General features: G+C 44.7%; 1 protein-coding gene across 1 annotated transcript in view; it reads left to right on the plus strand.

Annotated features, from left to right (window-relative positions):
• Window positions 1-23,812, plus strand: part of RCL1 (RNA terminal phosphate cyclase like 1) — a 97,950-nt gene that overhangs the window by 473 nt on the left and 73,665 nt on the right. The window contains exon 2 of the mRNA XM_047830822.1: window positions 350-536. The gene's annotated coding sequence lies outside the window, so the exon portion shown is untranslated. The remainder of the gene's footprint in view (window positions 1-349; window positions 537-23,812) is intronic.

The following is a 23,812-nucleotide window of genomic DNA, read 5'->3' on the forward strand; positions in this document are numbered from 1 at the left end:
GCAATGCGGTGTTGAACAACACCAAGTTTCTGTTCCTGGAAGTTTAAGTTTAGTGGTGGGAGGCAGGTCGTCTCAAGGAAACAAACGAGCAAGATAATTTGAGATCAGTGTTAGGAACAACATAGAACGTGTGAAAGTGTGGAGGGAGGCTGTGTTATATCAGGTGGTCAGTGCTTTAGGAACCTTTACTTTGCAGACATGGCATTTGCTCTGGGTGTTGAGTTAGAGGACGGAGGGAGGAAGGCACGGTTAGGGGGCAAAGCCTTAAAACTGTTCAAATATTTCTATTCCAGGAATGGAAACACAAGACTGACTTTTTTTTTTTAAGTTTACTTATTTTTCTTTTTAGTAATCTCCACACCCAAGGTGGGGCTCGAACTCATGACTCTGAGATCAAGAGTTGCATGCTGTTTTGACTGAGTCAGCCAGGCATCGCAAGACAGACATCTGAGTGCTTATTTCACCTGTAACATGGGCCTGGAAGATTGGCATGAGTTGTTAAAATAACGTGTGTCCACTACAATGCCAGCCACAGGGTAAGTGTGTCTGACCTGGGGGACTGGATGGTGGGGTGGGGGCTGGGGGGCTGGAGGGGGCGTTTAATGGGTAGGAGGCACTGCACTTAGATGGGGTGCCTGGGAGGCTCAGTCTCTTAAGCATCCTACTTTGCCTCAGGTCTTGATCTCACAGTTCATGAGTTCGAGCCCTCATTGGGCTCTATGCTGACAGCTCAGAACCTGGAGCCTGTTTCAGATTCTGTATCTCCCCCCCGCCCCTCCCCCACTCTCAAAAATAAACATTTTAAGAAAGAAAGAAAGAAAGGAAGGAAGGCAGGCAGGCAGGCAGGCAGGCATTGAATAGGTTGTGATATTTATTCATGATTAAGAAAGAATGAAAACAGGGGCGCCTGAGTGGCTCGGTGGGTTGAGCGTTCAACTTAGGCTCAGGTCATGATCTCGTGAGTTCAAGCCCCGCCGTCAGGCTCTGTGCTGACAGCTCAGAGCCTGGAGCCTGCCTCAGATTCTGTCTCCCTCTCTCTCTTCCCCTCTCCCGCTCACACTCCACTCTGTCTCTCTTTCTCTCTCTCTCAAAGATAAACATTTAAAAATTAAAAAAAAAAAAAAAAAAGAATGAAAACAAACGACTTACACATGCAGTTCATGTAGTTAGAAAAAGGCCATCAAAATAACCCAAGGAAAGCCAAGGAAGGGATTGCGTAAGGAAAAAGAACACAAACGAAAGGAGTGGAAAACTTACAAAACAGAAGTGACAAAAGAAGGGAAAAGTCTGCACAAGTCCAAGTGGGGAAACACTAGAAAACCTGAAGGTGTAGAGAAAGTACTTCTAATCTCCAACGCCGGGAATATTTGAGCTTTTAGCTGCAAAAGGGCCCTAAAAGAAAATCTTGAGGAAGTTTGGCTTAGAAAAAAAAAAAAAAATGTTTAGACAAACAAACAAAACAGCAGAGGAATCATCCTGTCATCGGGGAGAAAAAAAGCTGAGTGTTGTGGTCACATCAACAGGCCCCACAAAGCTGTCGACTAATTGCAGCTTTGCTAAAGTTCGTTGATGACAAATGAGTAAGTAAGTGCCGAGCTGTGGGAGGTGTCTGGGCGGCTGGGCCTAACACGGGCATTTCTCCATACATAGGCATTCGCGGGGCCTAGTGCGGTAAGGGCTCTGAGTTCACGGTAATACCTCAGAGGATGTACGTGGACAAGAGATTCAGGAAGGGCTTGTGTGCTGGGGCTTGCCTTCTAGGAATCCTGCAGAAGTCAGGGTCTGAAGAAGCCTGAGATAGACCCTGTGGTGGGACGCCGGGCCGTCACAGTCATTCCGGCCTGGAAAAGCTGAGCTGGTGATGAGGGAGCATCAGGCGAGCCGAGAGGGGAAGCACAAGCTGGCATCACCCCCCTTCCCCTCCCACCCCCCCCAGGTTGGATACTGGTGGCATTCCTCAGGCACCTTGGCTGCCCAAGGACAAAGGGGAGGAAAGAAAACAAATAGTTAACTGATGGAGACCCCAGTGCTGCAGACTGGAGTCTCCATCAGTTTACAAATATCTTAGTAAATTCCAAGAAAAAGGCAATCTTATCAACAGCCTAATCTCCAGAAACCTCATATCCTGGAGCCCCAACGTCACCCTCCCGTCCACAGTGATGTGGGAACAAAGGCAAGAAGGAAATGGCAGGTAAGATTAAACTTCCTTATAACCTGCAGCCCATTGGCAAATACTTGAGGCACATACAGAGTAGAACATTTCTCCAGAAACCCCCTGCTGTCCTGATGTTAATGCCTTACGGGAGGGAAGACCACCTTTGCTTGAAGACAGCAAGGCCTCAGGTCCTGGGAGTCCTCCTTAGCACATCCCAGTCCCTCTGGAGGCCTCCCATTTGACTCTGTCTCCCCAACTCCATAGTATATGACTGGTCACTCTGCACAACCCTCGTGCAGCTCTTTCTGTCCATGAATCCTACCCCTGTGCTTTAATAAAATGGCTACTTAAAAAAAAATTTAAAAAAATTTTGTTTTGACATTTGCTCATTTTAGAGAGACAGAGCATGAGTAGGGGAGGGGCAGAGAGAGAAGGAGACACAGAATCCGAAGCAGGCTCCAGGCCCCGGGCTGTCAGCACAGAGCCCGATGTGGGGCTCAAACTCACGAACTGTGAGATCATGACCTGAGCCGAAGTCGGACGTTTAACTGACTGAGCTACCCAGGCGCCCCAGTAAAATCACCCTTTTGCACCGAAGATGTCTCAAGAATTCTTTCTTAGCTGTTAACTCCGAACCCCCACCAGCCCAAGACCTCATCACTGCCACTTGTGGCCACATGGATGAACCCAGGGGTAGGTGGATTAGAGAGTGGACAAAAAGTGCCCCCCCCCCCCCAGCTGCTAGAAGAACAGAATTGTCATTAACTGAGATGATTGGGAGGACTGTAAGGGAAACAGGTTTGGGGGAGAATATTAGAGTTGTTTTGGGATACATTAAATTGGTAATATCTTTGAGACGTCCAGTGGGAGTTGATAAGGAAGCAGTTAGGTGTACAGATTTTGAGTATGTAGTGCAGGTCTGGGCTGGAGATACAAAATTTGGGAATGTTTATTTATTTAAGTTTGAGGGGGGGGATTGCAGGGGAAGGGCAGAGAGAGAGAGAGAGAGAGAGAGAGAGAGAGAGAGAGAGAGAATCCCAAGCAGGCTCCGTGCTCAGCGAGGAGCCTGACATGGGGCTCCATCCCTGGGATTATGACTTGAGCCGAAACCAAGAGTCTGACGTGTAACCGTGTCACCAACTGAGCCACCCAGGCGCCCCGGGAGTCATCCTTTAAATTCTGCACATAGTATAAACTCACTAGGGGGGTGAATTTAGATGAGAGGAATCTGAAATCTGAGTTCTGGAGTCCCCCCACTTTCTAGGCTGAGGAGGCAACACTGAGGGAGCCTGAGGGGGAAGGTAAGTTAGTTAGGGTGAGTGTGGGGTCAGCTGGAAGTCAGCCAGTTGTGTTCCAAAGAGGGAGTAATTAAGTGAGTCAAATTCTACTGACAGATGGGACTGAGAACTGCCTGAAAATTATTTCTAATTGCACAAAACAAACCCCCTATGAAATAGGTTATTTTTTATTTTCAATGTATAGTTGAAAAAATCTGGAGATGGTTTTGCCCCCGGATCCCATAGCTACTCAGGAACAGAATTAGTGATTCACAATGCTAGATGAAGTTTACATAATGCTTTCTGTCCGAGGAAACGTCTGTGAGTAGAATTCAACTTATCCAGGACAAGAACATCAGGGGAAAAAGAAAGAGAAGGTCTCAACTAAAGTAGGGTTATGGACCCTACAGAGGAGGCAGAAGTCAGAAAATACAAGGCCATGTTGTTGTTGTTGTTGTTGTTGTTGTTTAAATGTTTGTTTATTTTTGAGAGAACGACAGAGCGAGAGTGAGAGAGGGGCAGAGAGAGAGGGAGATACAGAATCCGAAGCAGGCTCCAGGCTCTGAGCTGTCAGCACAGAGCCCGTTGCGGGGTTGAACTCGTGAACTGTGAGATCATGACCTGAGTCGAAGTTGAACGCTAACCGACTGAGCCACCCAGGCAGCCCAAGCCCATATTTTTTTTTTTAAACACTTTGCAAAAGCAACAGAAGAAGGAGCCTTGGGAAATTAAATCAATGAGAATATTTGGGAAAGCTCTGAGAAAGAAGAAAATGAGGCCAGCCCTACCAGTCATTGAAACATAAAAGACTTGGGGTTCCTGGGTGGCCCAGTCGGTTAAGCGGTTGACTCGGGCTCAGGTCATGATCTCAGGGTTTGTGGGTTCGAGCACCACATTAGGCTCTGTGCTGACAGCTCGGAGCCTGGAGCCTGCTTCGGATTCTGTGTCTCCCTCTCTCTCTCTGCCCTCCCCCACTCATGCTCCGTCTCTCTCTCAAAAGTAAATAAACATTTAAAAAAATTTAAAAAAAACATTATAAGCTTGTACAATAAGATTATGGTGTTGGGACATGAATACATAGATCAATGAAACAGAGTAGAAAATCCAAAAATAATTGCATCTGGAAATTTAATATGTGATAAAGCTGGCATCTGAAATCAATGGAGGAAAAAGTCCTTCTTTGTAAATAGTTTTGGGGTAAATAGGTAGCCAGACAGTCATATCCGTTTCTCTACACAAGATGAATTCCGGATGGGTCAAAGATTTAAAAACTTTTTAAAGAAACAAAGCTGTATAATTACTAGAAGGAAGTAAGAGCAGATTCCTCCATAATTAAGGAATTGGGGAAACTTCCTGAACTCAAAATCCGGAGGCAATTAAGGAAAAGACTGAAATTTGGACTATACAAAACAACAGTGACAATGAAATTTTTGCGTTAGCGAAACACATCATAAGCAAAATAAAAAGACAAGTTAAAAACTGTGATAGGTATTTCCGACTTACAAAGGATTAATGTCTGATTGTGTTCTGGAGAGCAAGGAGGACTCCTGGTTCACAGTCTTTGCCAATTGTCATGGTGTAAATCCTCCCACCACAGTAGATTTTAAGTTGCCAAAATGCGCTCACCTGTACCCATGTGACATCAGCTGGGTCACAAAATTCCTGACGATTTAACAATCGGCGCTTGTAGGCGGGCTCTCAGCACATCACCATCAGTATCCTTCATAAATATACGAAGGGCTTCATCACTTGGAGAAGAAAAGGAAAACCATCACCTTGTGGAAAATAGACAGGAGATACACACACACAATTCACACACACACAATAATGAAAGTAAAGGACCTTTAAATATGTGAAAAGATGTACAGTCACACTTAAAGGAAATGCAAATGAAAACTGCACGAAAAACAAAAAATGCTGATTACCTCTGGGGGGGGAATGGAGCAGAGAGATAGAGACGGAGATCAGACTTCTCTCTGATTATGGTTTAACGGTTTGACTTTGTTAGTTATGCAACAAGATTTAATTTTTCAAAAATATTTTCAAAAGCAAGACCTACAAGTCAAAGGCAAAAATGAAACAATTGAACTTGGTTGTGTAATGACCTTGTTCTATTTTTATAAATTGCTACGGCTCTTGTTTTATCTTTTTTTAATGTTTGTTTATTTTTTGAGAGAGAGATACAGTGCGAGCAGGGGAGGGGCAGAGAGAGACACACACACACACACACACACAATCCAAAGCAGGCTCCAGGCTCCGAGCTGTTGGCACAGAGCCTGATGCGGGGCTCGAACTCACGAACTGTGAGATCATGACCTGAGCTGAAGTCAGCCGCTTAACCAACTGAGCCACCCAGGCACCCGCTACTGCTCTTTGAATAATATGTAGAAATATGAGTAGCTTCCTTTGCTCTGAGGTAACGCATGTTCTGAAGTTTTCTCCTGGAATTTTCTATACTGTCTCACATATCTAACTCTGGAGTTCCTTCCAGGTGACAAATACCATAACCTTGCTGGAGGGACATACTTCCCAGCCTATTTTCTCCTAGCCAGAGGCATCTCCTGTCCTTTGAGACAAAACTACTCCCATCACAGCACTGACTTCCCCTCAGAAACAAGACACTGTGTTATTCTCCTAATAATCCCCCTTCACTGCTGGAGCCGTGGTCCATCCAGGGTATGTCTGTCCCAGGACCGAGGGATAAGGTAATCATACACCCATGAGGGTCATTCTTCTCCTCGAAATTCGAGTTTCCTGGATCACAGGATTTGTAGTTGCAAGTAGCTAAGTTCGACTCTCACAGGTTGGGGGACCTCAAACAAAATAATTAACTTCTCTTCGCTTCAGTCCCCTCATTTTTGAAACAGGGGAAAGGTAACACCAATCTTTGGGGGTCGCTGTGAGATTTGAATAAGATTATGTAAAATGTCAGGCATAAGCTTGGTGCTTCCCTCCTGTCTCCTCCCTCTGCTTCCCTTCTCTTATTTCCCACCTTCTTTTTATTCAGTCTTCTCTCCACATCCTTCTTTCATAAAATGAACAAGACTAAGAAACTTTGAAGATTCTTTTCAAACCCTGAGATCAGAAACACTGACAGGGTGCAGTGCATTTAGATGGGGGCTTGGCTGTTGAGGATTAGAAATCCAAAAATGCGCATAGTAGAAATGAGTTAGAGGCTGGTAGCGACTTCATGCAGAAGTTTAAGATCTAATACAACGGAAAGGGTTCCTGGGTGGAACTATTTTAGGGTCTTAGTAATATTAGAAATTCTGAAGAGTTAAGAGCGCCAAGGTGGCTCAGTCGGTTAAGTGTCTGACTTCAATTCAAGTCATGAACCTGTGGTTCGTGGGTTTGAGCCCCACATGGGGCTCTGTGCTGACAGCTCAGAGCCTGGAGACTGCTTCTGATTCTGTGTCTCCCTCTCTCTCTGCCCCTTCCCCACTCATGCTCTGTCTCTCTCTGTCTCTCAAAAATGAATAAGTGTTAAAAAATATTTAAAAAGAAAAGAAATTCTGAAGATTTGTCCAAATGAGGGGAGGAAATAGAGAAGTGAGTGAAGGAGGTAGGGAAAAAGAAAAATTGGAAAGTAAGAAGGTTGAAATAAAGTCAGATCACACAAGTGTTGGTGAAGATGTGGAGGAATTGGGATTCTCATGCACTTCCAGCGGAAATGTAAAATGGTGCAGTAATTTTAGAACAATCCGGCGATTTCTCAATGAAACATAGTGTTACCATATAACCCAGTTCCACTGCTAGGTATATACCCAAAGGAGCTGAAAACTTAGGTCTACACAAAAACTTGTACGTGAGTGTTTATAGCAACATCGTTCATAATACCCAAAAGGTGGAAACAACTCAAACCTCCTTCGACAGATGAATAGATAAACAGAATGTAGTATATTCATACAATGGAATTTCACTTTCCCAAAGAAGACATACAGATGGCCAACAGGTACGTGAAATGATGCTCAACATCATTAATCGTCAGGGGAGTGCAAATCAAAACCATGGTGAGATACCACCCATACCTGTTAGAATGGCTATAACGTGAATGGCTAAAGACCAGAAATAGTAAATGTTGGTGGGGATGTGGAGAAAAGGGAACCCTCGTGCCTCACTGGTGGGAATGTAAATTGGCTCAGCCACTCTGAAAACCACTATGGAGTTTTCTCAAAATAATGGGGCGCCTGGGTGGCGCAGTCGGTTGAGCGTCCGACTTCAGCCAGGTCACGATCTCGCGGTCCGTGAGTTCGAGCCCCGCGTCGGGCTCTGGGCTGATGGCTCGGAGCCTGGAGCCTGTTTCCGATTCTGTGTCTCCCTCTCTCTCTCTGCCCCTCCCCCGTTCATGCTCTGTCTCTCTCTGTCCCAAAAATAAATAAAAAACGTTGGAAAAAAAAAATTAAAAAAAAAAAATTAAAAATAGAACTACCATACGATCCAGCAACTCCACATTTGGGTATTGGTCAGAAGAAAACGAAAACCCTAATTCGAAAGGATACGTGGACCTTCATGTTCATTGCAGCATTAGTTACAATAGCCAGGACATGGAAACAACCTAATTGTCCATCGATGGATGAACGGATAAGGAAATTGTGGTGTATGCAATGGAATGTGGTATATACCAAGAAATGTGACTTAGCCATCAAAAACAATAAATCCTGGGGCGCCTGGGTGGCTCAGTCGGTTGAGCGTCCGACTTCAGCTCGGGTCATGATCTTACAGTCTGTGAGTTCGAGCCCCGCGTCGGGCTCTGTGCCGCCAGCTCAGAGCCCGGAGTCTGTTTCAGATTCTGTGTCTCCCTCTCTCTCTGCCCCTCCCCCGTTCATGCTCTCTCTCTGTCTCAAAAATAAATGTTAAAAAAAAAAAAAAAGAATAAATCCTTGCCATTTACTGCAACACTGATGGACTTTGATGGCATTATGCTAAGTGAAATAAGTCAGAGAGAGACAAATACCATGCTTCTCTTTTCTATGTGGAGTCTCACACAACATCAACAACAAGCCAAGCTCCTAGACACAGAGTACAGACTGCTGATAGCTGCCAGAGGCAAGGGTGGAGAGTGGGAGAAATGAGAGAAAGGGGTCAAAAGGTTAAAAAGAAGAAGAAAAGGGAAAAGAGAGAGAGAGAGAGAAAGAGAAATTTGCCTTCCTGATTAAAAAACAAAACTCCCAAAACAAAAAATACCCTTCAAAGTGGGATACACTGGTTAAGTCAAGTGTGGTCCATCCGTATGATGAAATGCCACCTAATGGCATTCAGAAGGAAGGAGGAAGAAAACAGAATGAGGAAGCCTTTTTATACTGATAACTAAAGTTTTCCAAGATGTAAACAAAGTTAATTAATTTAAAAAAATATGTGTATATATATATATGATCTATTGGGGTGATATAACTCTAAGATGTTAATGTAATACGCATATAAGATGTGGGGAAGTGTTAAAATGAGAAAATGTAGGAGATCTCAATAGGTGGATAGATAGATAATGTTCTTTTCATTCACATGTGAGATATTTACAGTGACCATGTTCTGAGTCACAGCAGGATTTAACAAGATACCAAAGCATACAGAAAACAAGCCTAAAGCTAACATCATACTTAATGGTGAATATATTCTTCCGAAGGTAAGGAACAAGACAAAGATGTCTACCCTCATCATGTCTCTTTCACATTGTTCTGGAGGTGCTGGTCAATGCAATAAGGCAAGGAAGACTGGAAAGGAAGAAACACAACTGTCTCGTTCACAAATGGGGTTGTATGTGAAAAATCCTAAGGAATCTACAAAAAAGCTACTAGATCTCTCTGCCCTTCCTCCACTCACGTTCTGTTTCTCTCTCTCTCTCTCTCCCCAAAAATGAATGAACGTTAAAAAAAATTTTAAAAAGCCACTCGAACTAATGAGTTCTAGTTGCAAGATTCAGAGAAACAATGGTATTTCTATACACTAGCAACAGACCATTTCAAATAAAAAGTTTTTGCAATCAAAAAGAATGAAATCTTGCCATTTGCAACAACATGGATGGAACTAGAGGGTATTATGCTAAGTGAGATTAGTCAGAGAAAGACAAACATCATATGACTTCACTCATGTGTGGAATTTAAGATACAAAACAGATGAACAGAAGGGAAGGGAAGCAAAAATAATATAAAAACAGGGAGGGGGACAAGACATAAGAGACTCTTAGATACAGAGAACAAACTGAGGGGTGCTGGAGGGGTTCTGGGAGGAGGGATGGGCTAAATGGGCAAGGGGCATTAAAGAGGACACTTGAGATGAGCACTGGGTGTTATACATAGGGGATGAATCACTGGGTTCTACTCCTGAAATCGTTGCACTATATGCTAACTGACTTAGATGTAAAATAAAAAAAAATAAATAAAAAGCTTTTAAAATGTCATTTGAAGTAATATTTTTAAAAAATATTTATTTATTTTGGGGAAAGCACAAGTGGGAGAGGGAAGAGAGAGGGGGACAGTGGATCCAAAGCGGGCTCTGTGCTAACCGGCTGACGGCAGTGAGCCTGATGTGGGGCTCGAACTCATGAACCATGAGATCGTGACCTGAGCTGAAGTCCAACACTCAACAGACTAAGCCACCGTTGTGGCACTGTAGTAACATTAAAATAAATATTAGGGGTAAATCTAACAAACTGAATGCAAAGACTGAATATTGAACATTACAAAATATTTCCAAGAAAAATTATAGAAGACTTAAATAAATGGTTAGATGTATCGTGTTCATGCATAGAAACTCATTATTGTTATGTCAATTCTCTCCCAAATCATCTATAGATTTAACATAGTCTTGGTCACGATGTCAGTAGGTTGTGGGGTTTGTTGTTTTTGTTTTTTTTTAATAGAAATTGATGGGTTTATTCTAAAATTTGTGGAGAAATAGAAAGAATCTAGATCAGCCAAAATAAACTTAAGAAAGAATAAGAATGGAGAACTTTACCAGATTTCAAGATTTACTGTAAGGCTATAGTAATTAAGACAGCGTGGTGTTGATGTAAAGATAGGCATATGGATGGGACAGAATAGGGAGTCCAGAAATAGACTTACATATAATAATGTCAATTCATTTTTGACAAAGAAGAAAAGGATGGTCTTTTAAACAATATTGCTAGAGGAGCGACTGGGTGGTTCGGTTAGTAGGGCATGTAACTCTTGATCTTGGGGCTGTGAGTTTGAGCCCTATGTTGGGTGTAGAGATTACTTACAAAAAATAATAATGTGGCTAGAATAATAGGATATCCTTGTGGAAAAACATGAACTCAATTCTTACTTCTCATCATATGCCATAATTAATTCAAAGTGGATCATACGCCTCAATGTAAAAGTTAAAAATCATAAAACTTTGGGGCGCCTAGGTGGCTGAGTTGGTTAAGCATCTGGCTCTTGATTTCAGCTCAGGTCGTGACCTCACAGTGCGTGGGTTCGAGTCCCACATCGGGCTCTGCACTAGGAGTGCGGAGGCCGCTTGGGATTCTCTCTGTCTCCCTCTCTCTCTGCCCCTCCCCCGCTTGTGTGCTCTGTCTCTCTCTCTCAAAATAAATCAACTTTCAAAAAGCTATAAAACTTCTGAAAGAAATGTAGGGGAAAACCTTTGTCATTTTTGTTTAGGTAAAGATTTCTTAGAACCCAAAAAGCATGAACCATAACAGAAAAACCTTATAAATTAGACTTTATTAAAAATAAAAACTTAGCAGGGTGCCTGGGTGGCTCAGTCGGTTAAGCATCCGACTTCGGTTCAGGTCATGATCTCACAGTTCATGGGTTTGAGCCCCACATCGGGCTGTGTGCTGACAGCTCAGAGCCTGGAGCCTGCTTCGGATTCTGTGTCTTCCTCTCTCTCTGTCCCTCCCCTATTCATGCACGCACACATCTCTCTTTCTCTCTCTCTCCCTCTCTCTCTCAAAAATAAACATAAATAAATAAATAAATACATACATACATACATACATACATACATAAAAACTAAAAACTTAGGCCCTTTGAAAGACAATGTTTAGAAAATATGAAGGCAAGACAGACTGGAAGAAAATCTTTGCAAAACATATACTGAATGAAATGCTTATATCTAGGATAGATAAAGACCCCTTAACACCTCAATAATAACAAAACAGACAACCTGATAACAAAAAGGGAAACAAATGTGAACAAATACTTCATCAAAGAAGACATATGATTAACATGTAGGCACTTGAAAGATGCTTAACATCATCAGGAAAATGTGGGGGTGCCTGAATGGCTCAGTTGACTGAGCACTGGACTCTTGATTTTGGCTTAGGTCATGATCCCAGGATGGTGGGATTGAGTCCTGCTCATTATGGAGCCTGCTTGAGGATCTCTCTGTCCCTCTCTGTCTCTCCCTCTGGCCCTTTCTCCCACTTGATCTCTCTCTCGCTCTCTGTCTCTCTCTCAAAAAAAAAAAAATTAAAAAGAGAAGGAAAATGTAAAATAGTACCATAATTAGATACCAGTATATCCCACCAGGATAGCTAAAATTAAAACAAAACAAAAAAAAAGCAAAGGCCTCACCAGGTAACACCGAATATTGACGAGGATGTGGGGCAACTACAGCTGATGTCAACACAAAATGGTGCAGCGACTCTGGAAAACAGTTTGGCAATTTCTTGTCAAGTTAAATACACACCTACCATAAGACCAAGGAATCTCTCTCATAGGTGTTTACCCAAGAGAAATGCAACCTGTATTTCAGGAGAACCTATACAGGAGAAGTGTATCCTGTATTAGTCTGCTCCAGTGGCCACAAAATGCCATAGACTGAGAGGCTTTACTTTTTGTTTTCTCACAGCTCTGGAGGCTGGGAGTCCAAGATCAAGGTGTCGTCAGGATCGACGTCCGGTGAGAGCCCTCCTCTGGGCTTGCACATGGCCACTTTCTCACCCTGTCCTCCCATGGCCTCTGTTCCGTGCATGCCAGACTAATGCGTGTGACGTGTTCATTTGTTTTTTCACTTTTCTGTTTCATTTGAAAAAGCTGTAATGAATCTATATACTTTTTATCCAGTCATAGAATAAAACAAATCCAATCTAACATCACTTTATTTTATCTGTTTACTTATTTTAGAGAGAATGTGTGTGTGAGCAGGGGAGAGGGGCAGAGAGAGAGAAAGAGAGAGAGAGAGAGAGAGAGAGAGAGAGAGAGAATCTTAAGCAGGCTCCACACTTAGCTCAGAACCTGATGCGGGGCTTGACCCCCCAACCCTAGGAGCATGACGTGAGCTGAAATCAAGAGTCGGATGCTCAACCTACTGAGCCACCCAGGCGCCCCCATAACTTCACTTAAAAAAAATAAGGGCAGTGGATTTTTCTCAGTGTATTTTTTTTTTCAGCTTTACTGAGGCATAATTGATAACATCACCTTTTTATTATTCATACTGATTCATTTTTTTGTTTGCTTGTTTCAATTAGTACTTACGGAAGGTCAGCCATGGTTTCAGGAACATAGCGATCAACACAGCAAAACCTCTACACTCTGGAGTCTTCCTTCTGGAGAGCAGAAGAGGGTATTAATGACTGCTGTGCACAGTAATACCAAATAGTAGTAATTGAAGGAAAATTTTAATCTGTGAACAATTCTTTTCAATTATCAATATCTCTTTTCAGTCAGTATTTGCAGCCTCTGCCCCATCAAATATTCTCTTCAGAAGAATGGGGGGCACAGCAGAAGAGCTGAGTCCCAGGCCTGGTTCTACAGACCTGAGCGAATACGAAACCTTGCTGGGCCTCCCTCTGCTCAGTAAGCGGTGATCACACGGCCTCCAAGCAGGCGGTGAGGCTCTTAGCAAAATGGGAACACTTTATCATTGTGTAAATGTAAGGCTCTTTGTGTAAATGTGTGATAATCTCTTTAGGCAAATCTTTTTATTGGAAGTGGACATTCTCTTTCTTTTTTTTTTTTTTAATCTCTCCACCCCCAGTCTTTGACTCAAGATTTTAAAGATTGCTATTAAAAGACAAGTGTGTTAGCACATTAAGATACTATCAGGTAGCAGATAACTTTTAAAAAGTTAATTACTCAAATTTGTCCCAGTAGATGGAACTGTGATGCCTTGGGGCACCGTGAGGCTTTGCATAATGGGAAGAAGGGTTTCAGGAACACCTGGTCCTTGGCTCTTGGTGCTTAATACAAAAACAAAAGAAAACCAACAAAACCCTGTGCAGAAAGGACCGTCCCGACAAACGCTCTTCGCAGTCTCGCCTTGGGCTTGTAATTCACTGTCTGGAGAACAGCACAGAATATGTGGATGAGCCGGTGAAAAATATTTATTTCTCAGCAAGTACTAACTGATGAGCCAAACAGGAAAAGACGAACTCTGTTAGAACTTAATCTGTCCTAAACAGGAGAGGCCCACAGTGAGGAATGGAGCCCTGCAGTGGGATAAAAAATGATCGGAGCTGGGGCGCCTGGGTGGCTCGGTCCGTTAAGCATCTGACTTCCCCTGAGGTCATGATCTCCCGGTTTGTGCGTCTGAGCCCCTTTCTGGGCTCTGTGCTGACAGCTGCGACCCCTGCTTGGGATTCTCTCTCTCTCTCTCTCTCTCTCTCTCTCTCTCTCTCTCAAAATAGAGAAATAAACTTTAAAAGAAAGAAAAGAAATGATGAGGGTTCAGGGGGAGAATTCTAAGTGGCTGTGACGATCCCGTGTTCAGACTGAAGTCAAACCCGAGGGAAGAGACAGGGGTGAGGAATTTAAACAAGGAGGAAACTCATAAAGCAACTGATAAAGAGAACATGAAGTAGGAGGAAACCTGGCGATGCCTGAGCCTCGGACTCCCCGCTGGGCACGAAGCCTGCTCCTGGTGGTGGGGGGCAGTTCCTGAGATGCGCAGAAGGGGGCGCCATTTCCGTATTATTCTTCTTGCTCCTACTCTCCGAGCCCCCACATTGAAGCTCCTGGTGCTAGGATGTATTACTTATACTTCATTTTACAGTTAAAAAAAAAAAAAGTTTAATCTTTATGTATTTTTGAGAGAGAGAGAGAGAGAGAGCAGGGGAGGGGCAGAGAGAGAGGGAGACACGGAATCCGAAGCAGGCTCCGGGCTCCGAGCTGTCAGCACAGAGCCCCACGCGGGACTCAAACTCACAATCCGTGAGATCATGACCTGAGCCGAAGTCTGGTGCTTAACCGACTGAGCCACCAGGCGCCCCATTTTATAGTTTTTTAAATAAATATGTACCTTTTAAAATTCTTTTTAATTTTTAAGTTATCTCCACCCTCAACACGGGGCTCGAACGCGTGACCTCAAGATCAAGAGTCTCGCGTTTTACCAACTGAGCCGGCCAGGGGCCCGTCATTTTACAGTTTTGAAAGCGTATTTTCATTTTATCCTTATGACAACTAGGTGATACCTGGGGGCAGGTCCTATCATCCCCATTTTATAGACGGAAAACAGAGAGGCAGCCAGTTTAAGTGATTTACTCAATGTCAGACAAGCAGTCAGCAGAACTTTTTTTTTTTTTCCTTGACTCCTGACCCAGTGCTCTCTCCGCTCTGCTGTCTAGACTAAAGCAGGGTTATCAGGTACACCTGAGGGACGGACAAAGCCCCAAACACTCGCAGATAAAGGGAAAGAAGGTCTGCTGGCTCCTGTGGGTCCTTTCCACACAGCGAATGGCCTTGCAGACGCTGCTGCTCTTAGGACGTTTGGAGGTCAAGTTGGGCCCACTTCTGTGTTTCAAGCCTATAATTAAACTTAGCTTTCTGTTGGGTCACTCTGTGGTCAGGGCCATGAGTTGAGCTTGGCCAAGGGGAAGGAAGGGTGTAAGCAGAAGTGGGTTGCCCACCTGCCACTTTTCCGGCTCAGTACCTCTCTTCTGGTGGACGTGAAGGCACCCGAAGTAACCTCTCAGTGACTGCAAGTTGGGAAACCTCTATAACGATTGCTTTTTTTTTTTTTTTAAAAAAAAACGTTTTCTAGTGTTTATTTTTAAGAGACAGAGAGAGAGAGGGAGACACATAAGCCGAAGCAGGCTCCAGGCTCAGAGCTGTCAGCACAGAGCCTGACACGGGGCTCCAACTCACAGGACTGCGACATCATGACCTGAGCTGACATCCGACGCTTAACCGACTGAACCACCCAGGCGCCCCGGTGATTGCTTTTAACAAAGGCTGAGAAGGCCTGGCGTCTTGTCAGAAACCTAAAGTACCTGGGCACCTTGTGCTGTGTCCTTTGAGCAGCCTAGTGTCGAGACATCATAGTCTCTGAGTAAGTGTTAAAAAATTGGCCAGAGGGGCGCCTGGGTGGCGCAGTCGGTTAAGCGTCCGACTTCAGCCAGGTCACGATCTCGCGGTCCGGGAGTTCGAGCCCCGCGTCAGGCTCTGGGCTGATGGCTCGGAGCCTGGAGCCTGTTTCCGATTCTGTGTCTCCCTCTCTCTCTGCCCCTCCCCCGTTCATGCTCTGTCTCTCTCTGTCCCAAAAAATACATAAACGTTGAAAAAAAAAAAATTGGCCAGAAAGTGTTTTCCTGTATCAGTGGATTAATTACCAGTTGCTGCAATAATGCTCTGTAACGACAACATTCGTATCTCATTTATTTTGTTGCTCACAAGCCTGTGGGTTGGGTGCCCTCCCCTCCCCCAACTGAGGCTGCGCTTCCAGCCCGGGGTCTGCTCTCCGGTGTTCATCATTCCAGAACCGGTGGCCCACAAGGTCGTGGCTGGTGAATTGCACACGCATAAAAGAGCAAGCCCGATCTCACCGGCATATTTAGAGCCTCTGCTTGTGTCACAGTGTCACTAACACTGCACGGGTCAGAGCGAGTCACGGATGCCGAACAGAAGGAACGTACTCTGTGCTAGCGGGAGGTGCTGCAAAGTCGTTTAGCCAAGGACAAGGATGTTTGATTCTAAAACAGAGACCGAAGCATTGGGAGCAATGACCCAATGTACCGCAACCAGTTAGGAATCTGGCCATAAATAATAGCTAACATCGATTGAGTCTTAAACGTGTGAGGCACTTTTGTTAAGCACCTTGTACGTGTCAATTCATTTAATTATCACAACAACCCTATGAGGTAGATACTATTAGGATCTGTATCTTATAGAGGAAACAGCCAAGGCACGGTGGGGTTAAGGAAGAATTCAGATCACACGGCAAGGGGTAGAGCAGGGCAGGGACAATTACACCAGAAAGGAACGCTGTTCACAGCCTCTCTCCCTGTCGTGCCTCTTCTAGTCTTCTCTGGCCCTCCCCAACCCCGTCCCTCTCTCTGTGTGTGCTTTGTCTTTGGAAATGACGCCATCTGGCCTCCCAGTCCAGAACCCTTAGCGTCATCCTTGGGCCCTCTCAGCTCCTCCCGTGTCTGCTCCCTCCTCTCGGCCCTGGGCTACCGTCTCCTCAGAGACCTACCTACCACTTCTTCCCCAAGGCATCCCTCTCTTTACTCCTGCACCCTCAAGGCATTGCTGCCAGAGGGATTTGCCTATAATGCAGATCTGATCCCTTCATTCTCCTGCTTAGAAAGTTTCCACATTCCCCAGAGCTTTTAGGATAAAGTTAGCTTTCCGTATTCCAGGTCCTTCCTTTCTGACCCTCCCCCACACTTTTCTCCAGCATCCCACACAACCTGTGTGCACTTTCGTGCCCTCTTGCCTTTGTGGATGGTGCTACACCCTCCGTCTGGATCCTCTGCTCCCCTGTCCGTCTTGTCAACTTCTGTTTGTCTGGAGGCCTACCTTCCCGGAAGGCTTCTCCACTCTATTCTCCAGTCTGGTTAGATATCCCTTCTCTGTGTCCCCAGCAGACTCTGTCTACACGTTGCGGCGTTTGCCAGATTACATCGCTATCTGCTTCTCTAGCATTACTTTTGCTCAACATGTGATTTGTGGACTCCCTGTTTCAGAATCACCTGGGAAGCTTGTTTAAAACGTAGGCTCCTGGGGTCTAGCTTAGACCCACCAATTCAGAATTGTTGCAGGGCAAAACCTAAGGGTCTTCATTTATTTTTTTTTTAAATTTGAACATTTACTCATTTTTTTTTTTTTGAGAGACAGAGAGCACAAGCAGGGGAGGGGCAGAGAGAGGGGAAGACACAGAATCCAAAGCAGGCTCCACACTCTGAGCTGTCAGCACAGAGCCCGACGCGGGGCTCGAACTCACAGACCGTGAGATCATGACCCGAGGCGAAGTCAGACGCACAACCGATTGAGCCGCCCAGGCACCCCCTAAGGGTCTTTATTTAAAAAGTTCCCCAAGATGCCTGGGTGGCTCAGTAGGTTAAGCGTCTGACTTTGGCTCAGGTCATGATCTCGTGAGTTCAAGCCCCACGTCGGGCTCTGTGCTGACAGCTTGGAGCCTGCTTCGGATTCTGTGTCTCCCTCTCTCTCTGCCCCTCTCCTGCTTGCACTCTGTCTCTCTCTCAAAGATAAGTAAACATTAAAAACTTTTTAAAAATAAATAAAAAATTCCCCAAGATGATTTTTCACCTGTGCCAAGTGTGACCACCACACTAGACAGGCGAGTGCCATGCTTTCTTGTACCTCCATCTAGCATTGTGCGTGGCTCAAAGTAAGCACCCAGTGAATATGTTCTGAATGAATGAGTGAAATAAGCTGTTCAGGTTTGGAGGCAACCCGAGGTGGAAGCTGAATCCTCAGCTGCTGCGATTCCAGACGCCAGCAGATGGCACTGTGTCTACATAAATGCTTTCGCGTTGCGTTGGGGGAGGAAGCCGGGAAGTTTTGTTTTACTGGAAATCGAGCCTCAAATGCTGCGTAATTGAATTTATTATTATTATTTCCTGCTCACTTTGCCTACTATTGTCCCACTTGCATGAATAAATTGATTTCTGGAGGGATGAAGACTTGGACAAGGAAAGGGGAAAGAGGCTGGTCACACAGGAGATCTGAGTGGGCAATGAAGATGGGAAGGATATACGTAATTACCCTCATTTCCAGACTCCGTGATGGAAAGCCGCTCCTAGCGAGAGCACTGAGTGTTGTGAAATTACCCAGAGCGTTCAAAAGAATATGCCATTTCAGCGAGAGGGTGGAGCCATCCTGTAATTTCTGTTAGTCATCTGCTGTTTTCTTTATGGACTGTCAGATGCCTGTATGATTACCCTTTTAAAATCATTTCCCTCACAGTCCGAAGTCTGAAAGCCTGAGTCTTCCTCCTGGGCTGAGTACTTTACTCTCCTAAAGGCCAGGGGCCCCACAGACCTTTCCTCCCCCTTCCAGCCTCCCTCTCACCCCCCAGGGGCATCCATGTGCAAAAAACTGATAGAGCTGGCATGGGGCTCGGGGAGGCTATCGGGCAAGGCCAGAGATAGGGGCTGAGCTGTTTTCCTCCGAAGGGAACGAGGGGTGGGGTTCGCTGCCTTCCCAGCTCTTGGCAGAGAAGAGAGAGTGCACACAGGAGCATAGTCTCAATCTTATTGGGAAGGCACAGTTTAAAGGCAACACACAAATTAAGGACAATGAGTAGAAATAACTACCAAGTTCTGAATGAGCCAGTATAAACTAGACGGAAGTGCTTCAAAGGAATGAGAGAAAATACATTTCTCCTTTTCCTTTTTTTTTTTTTTTGGAATTTTTTATTTTATTTTATTTTATTTTTTAATTTACATCCAAGTTAGTTAGCATATGGTGCAACAACGATTTCAGGAGTAGATTCCTTAATGCCCCTTATCATTTAGACCACCCCCCCCACACACACACAACCCCGCAGCAACCCTCTGTTTCTTCTCTGTATTTAAGAATCTCTTATATGTTTTGTCTCCCTCCCTGTTTTTATATTATTTCTCTTCCCTTCCCTTATGTTCATCTGTTATCCTAAAGTCCTTGTATGAATGAAGTCATACGATATTTGTCTTTCTCTGACTGATTAATTTCGCTTAACATAATACCCTCTAATTCCATCCACATAGTTGCAAATGGCAAGATTTCATTCTTTTTGATTGCCGCGTACTACTCTATTGTGTGTATATATATATATATATATATATATATCACATCTTCTTTATCCAATCATCCATCGATGGACATTTGGGCTCTTTCCGTACTTTGGCTATTGTTGATAGTGCTGCTATAAACATGGGGGTGCATGTGCCCCTTCAAAACAGCATACCTGAATCCCTTGGATAAATACCTAGTAGTGCAATCGCTGAGTCGTAGGGTAGTTCTATTTTTAATTTTTTGAGGAACCTCCATACTGTTTTCCAGAGCAGCTGCACCAGCTTGCATTCCCACCAACAATGCAAAAGAGATCCTCTCTCTCCGCATCCTCACCAACATCTGTTGTTGCCTGAGTTGTTAATGTTGACCATTCTGACAGGGGTGAGGGGGTATCTCATTGTGGTTTTGATTTGTATTTCCCTGATGATGAGTGATGTTGAGCGTTTTTTCATGTGTCGGTTGGCCATCTAAATGTCTTCTTTGGAGAAGTGTCTATTCATGTCTTTTGCCCATTTCTTCACTGGATTATTTGTTTTTTGGGTGTTGAGTTGGAGAAGCTGTTTATAGATTTTGGATACTAACCCTTTATCTGATATGTCGTTTGCAAATACCTTCTCCCATTCTGTCGATTGCCTTTTAGTTTTGCTGATTGTTTCCTTCACTGGGCAGAAGCTTTTTATTTTGATGAGGTCCCAATAGTTCATTTTTGCTTTTGTTTCCCTTGCCTCCAGAGACATGGTGAGTAAGAAGTTGCTGCGGCCAAGGTCAAAGAAGTTGTTGCCTGCTTTCTCCTCAAGGATTTTGATGGCTTCCTGTCTTACATTGAAGTCTTTCATCCATTTTGAGTTTATTTTTGTGTCTGGTGTAAGAAAGTGGTCCAGGTTCCTTCTACATGTCGCTGTCCAGTTTTCCCAGCACCACTTGCTGAAGAGACTGTCTTTATTTTATTGGATAATCTTTCCTGTTTTGTCGAAGATTAGTTGGCCATATGTGTGTGGGTCTGTTTCTGGGTTCTCTATTCTGTTCCATTGATCTGAGTGTCTGTTTTTGTGCCAGTACCATAGTGTCTTGATGATTACAGCTTTGTAATACAGCTTGAAGTCCAGGATTGTGATGCCTCTTGCTTTGGTTTTCTTTTTCAAAATTGCTTTCGCTATTCAGGGTGTTTTCTGGTTCCATATAAATTTTAGGACTGTTCTAGCTCTGTGAAGAATGCTGGTGTTATTTTGATAAGGATTACATTGAATATGTAGATTGCTTTGGGTAGTATTGACATTTTACCAATATTTGTTCTTCCTATCCAGGAGCATGTAATATTTTTCCTTTTTTTTTTTTTTTTTTTTTTTATTTCTTGAATAGTCAAGTTCAAAGTTCAAACGTCATAAAGCGGGAGGTCAGCCAAGGTTAGGACTTCATGGCCTGGTCCTGGTCACCTGGTCAGGAAGCATGGGTATCCTTCTGGGTCACCCATATGGATTTGAGAGTCCTCATGATGAGGGGTCTGCCCACAGTTGCATCTAGATGGAGCCAGTGGCCAGGAGGCTTGGGAGCACCAAGCAGGAGTATGTGGGTGGCAAATGTTCCTGTCTTCGAGACAAAGCCTGGGCAGAAGGACTGCTCTGGGCAAGAGGGAGCTGTGCCCTGAAAACAGAAGTCTGCCCCACCTGCAGGCAGCACCTGTGGTCTCCAGGTAGACCGAGCACTGGGCCTCGGAGAACACAGTGTGCACGTTCTGGGAAGCTGAAATGATAAGGCCGGAAGCCCTAGCAGGCATATCTCTCTCCAGGAAGTTAAGGGCCTCACCCTGGTGGCTGAGGTCAGAGTAGCCAGCTAGGAGCAGGTTCCACAGGCCACACAGTACATGTTACTGCCCGGGACACAGATCTGGTTCAGCTGGTCCAGGGAGGGCTGCTTGGAAGCGGGCAGGGAGCCGTCAGCCAGAGGCCCTACACCCAGGGGACAGGCCCTGCCTCACAGTGCTGGACTGGAAGGATGCCAGGACTCAGTGTCAGGATGGTCGTGACCAGTGGAAGGCCGACTCTGCCTCTCTCTGCTTGTAGCAGGTAGCGTGCACCCTCCAGATCAGAGAGAAGCAGATCAAGGTTCTGCTGATTGACAGGAACTTGGGGGCGGGTAATACTTCCTCTTAGAAGGGATCCCAGTCTTGGAAGGATGGGAGGGAGGAGTTCCCCTTCTTTCTATTCTGCAGAGAGTCTAAAGAAGGTGCCATAAGGGGGCGCCTGGGTGGCTGTCGGTTTAGCATCCAACTCTTGATCTCATGGTGGTGAGGTCGAGCCCCACATTGGGCCCTGCGCTGAGCACAGAGCCTTTTGGGATTTTCTCTATCAATCTCTCTCTCTGCCCCGCCCCCACATGCATGTGTTCTCTCCCACTCTCTTAAAAAGAAAGAGGGTACAGGGCGCCTGGGTGGCCCAGTCAGTTGAGCGTCTGACTCTTGATTTTGGCTCAGGTCATGATCTCACATTTTGTGAGTTTGAGCCCTGCATCGGGCTCTGCACTGACAGTGTGGAGCCTGCTTGGGAATTCTCTCTCTCCTTCTCTCTCTCTCTCTCTCTCTGCCCCTCCCCCCCCCCCAATAAATAAAAATAATTTAAAAAGAAAGAGGGTGCTACTGCCAGATGGGGGGGTTTCAGAAGAAAACCCCTTCTCTCTGCTCCTCCTGCTTACAGCAGGGATGGATTAGGAGCAGGCACTGCTGGGGAAGAAGTGTGGCCAGGTTCTTTCTCCCCTGCAGGCCACAGAAGATAACTCAACAGGCCAAAGTCAAAGCCATTCTGGTCTGGATCCCCAGCTAGGATGAGGATTGTTCAGCCACTGGTTGCCCAAAGGATTGGGTTCTCCCTGGGAGAACTGGGTTTAAAGGGAGGGTCTTGGGAGCCTGCTCCCTTGTGCATGTTTCTGTAGCGCTTCTGGGGCTGGTTTCTCTTCCTTCTTAGATGATTGGTTTAGATCCAGTATGGAACTGTTGCTTTCAATTCCCAGATCTACTTTTGTCTCATATTCCTCATCTCAGAACTGTCACTACCATGCACCCAATTGTTTAAACCAGAAAACGGGGGGCATCTGGGTGGCTCAGTTGATCGAGTATCTGACTCTGGATTTTGGCCCAGGTCATGATCTCACGGTTTGTGGGATCGAGCCCTGTGTCAGGCTCTGCACTGACAGTGTGGAGCCAGCTTGGGATTCTCTCTACCTCTCTCTCGCTCTGCCCTGCTCTTTCTCTCAAAATAAATATTAAAAACATGTTATTAATATTAAAACAATTAATATTAAATTAATATATTACTATAAATTAATATTAATATTTAAAAATATTTTTAAAATATTAAAAACAAATAAGCCAGAAAGCTGGACGTGATCTTTGACTCAGCCCTTCCCCTACCCCTTTGTGTCATCTCTCTTCACTGCCACCGCCTTAATCCAAACCATCATCATCAGCTGCCCAATGGCAGCGGCATCTTTATCCATCTCCCCACTTCCTCTCTCACCACCCACCCCCTGCCAATCTACACATCGCCTAGCCACCAGTGACCGCTCACCCCCCGTGGTTCTCGGGCCCAGCACCCTGGTCGGTTTCCTTCAGGCACTTGGCACAAGTTACACAGTTATTTTGTTGTTCATTTTGTTGTCTGTCCCCTCGACTAGACTGTGGCACCATGGGGCAGGGAAGCTTGTCTGTTCAGTGCGCCATTGTATCCTTCCTGCCAACACAGTGCTTTGCACAGAGTAGATAATAGCTATTAGATGGATGTCACGAGGCCAAAGAATTTAGATTTGCAAGGAGGAGTTTCACACATTTTAGAAAAAGGGCTGATAAAACGTAAATACGGGTTAGAGCTTCAGAGGGAATGATGGAGGCAGCTGGATGGACATTAATGCATCCTCCTTACTCACAGCTTCCCAGTTGATGGGGCCTACGGTAATGTTGCAAAATACAAGAGGAAGGGATGGAATCCTAGAGAGAGTTTAAAGGAGCAATTAGTATCTTCCCGCGTAAGTTGGGAAGGAGAGAGGCATTGATGTTGTAGGTCTCGTGAGCCAGAAAAGTAGTGTTACTTCATTTCTTTGAAAAAATAATAGCATCACTTGGGAAAACCTCAGATTTGAGTGGAAAATGAGCTCAGTTTTTAGCCATGTTGAGTTTGAAATGACTAAATATTTCCCGGGGGGGCCACTGAGAACAGCTAAACTTCTTTGACAATTTGGTCGTCCATGAAATAGTCATAAGGCTTATTACTCCAAAAAAAAGAGAGAGTGGAAGCCTCAAAATTCTAAACCCGGTTACATGTTAAGGATACACCCAGATCGTTTGGAACTACAATTTTGTTGCATCAAACCATGACCATTAATAGCCATGCCGTTATCTACTGAATATGCAATGATTTTATTGTATGAGTACCTGTCATAACTAATTAATTGCAACTCATGTATATTTTGCC

Source organism: Prionailurus viverrinus, chromosome D4 (genome assembly GCF_022837055.1).
Source record: "Prionailurus viverrinus isolate Anna chromosome D4, UM_Priviv_1.0, whole genome shotgun sequence".
NCBI lineage: Eukaryota > Metazoa > Chordata > Mammalia > Carnivora > Felidae > Prionailurus > Prionailurus viverrinus.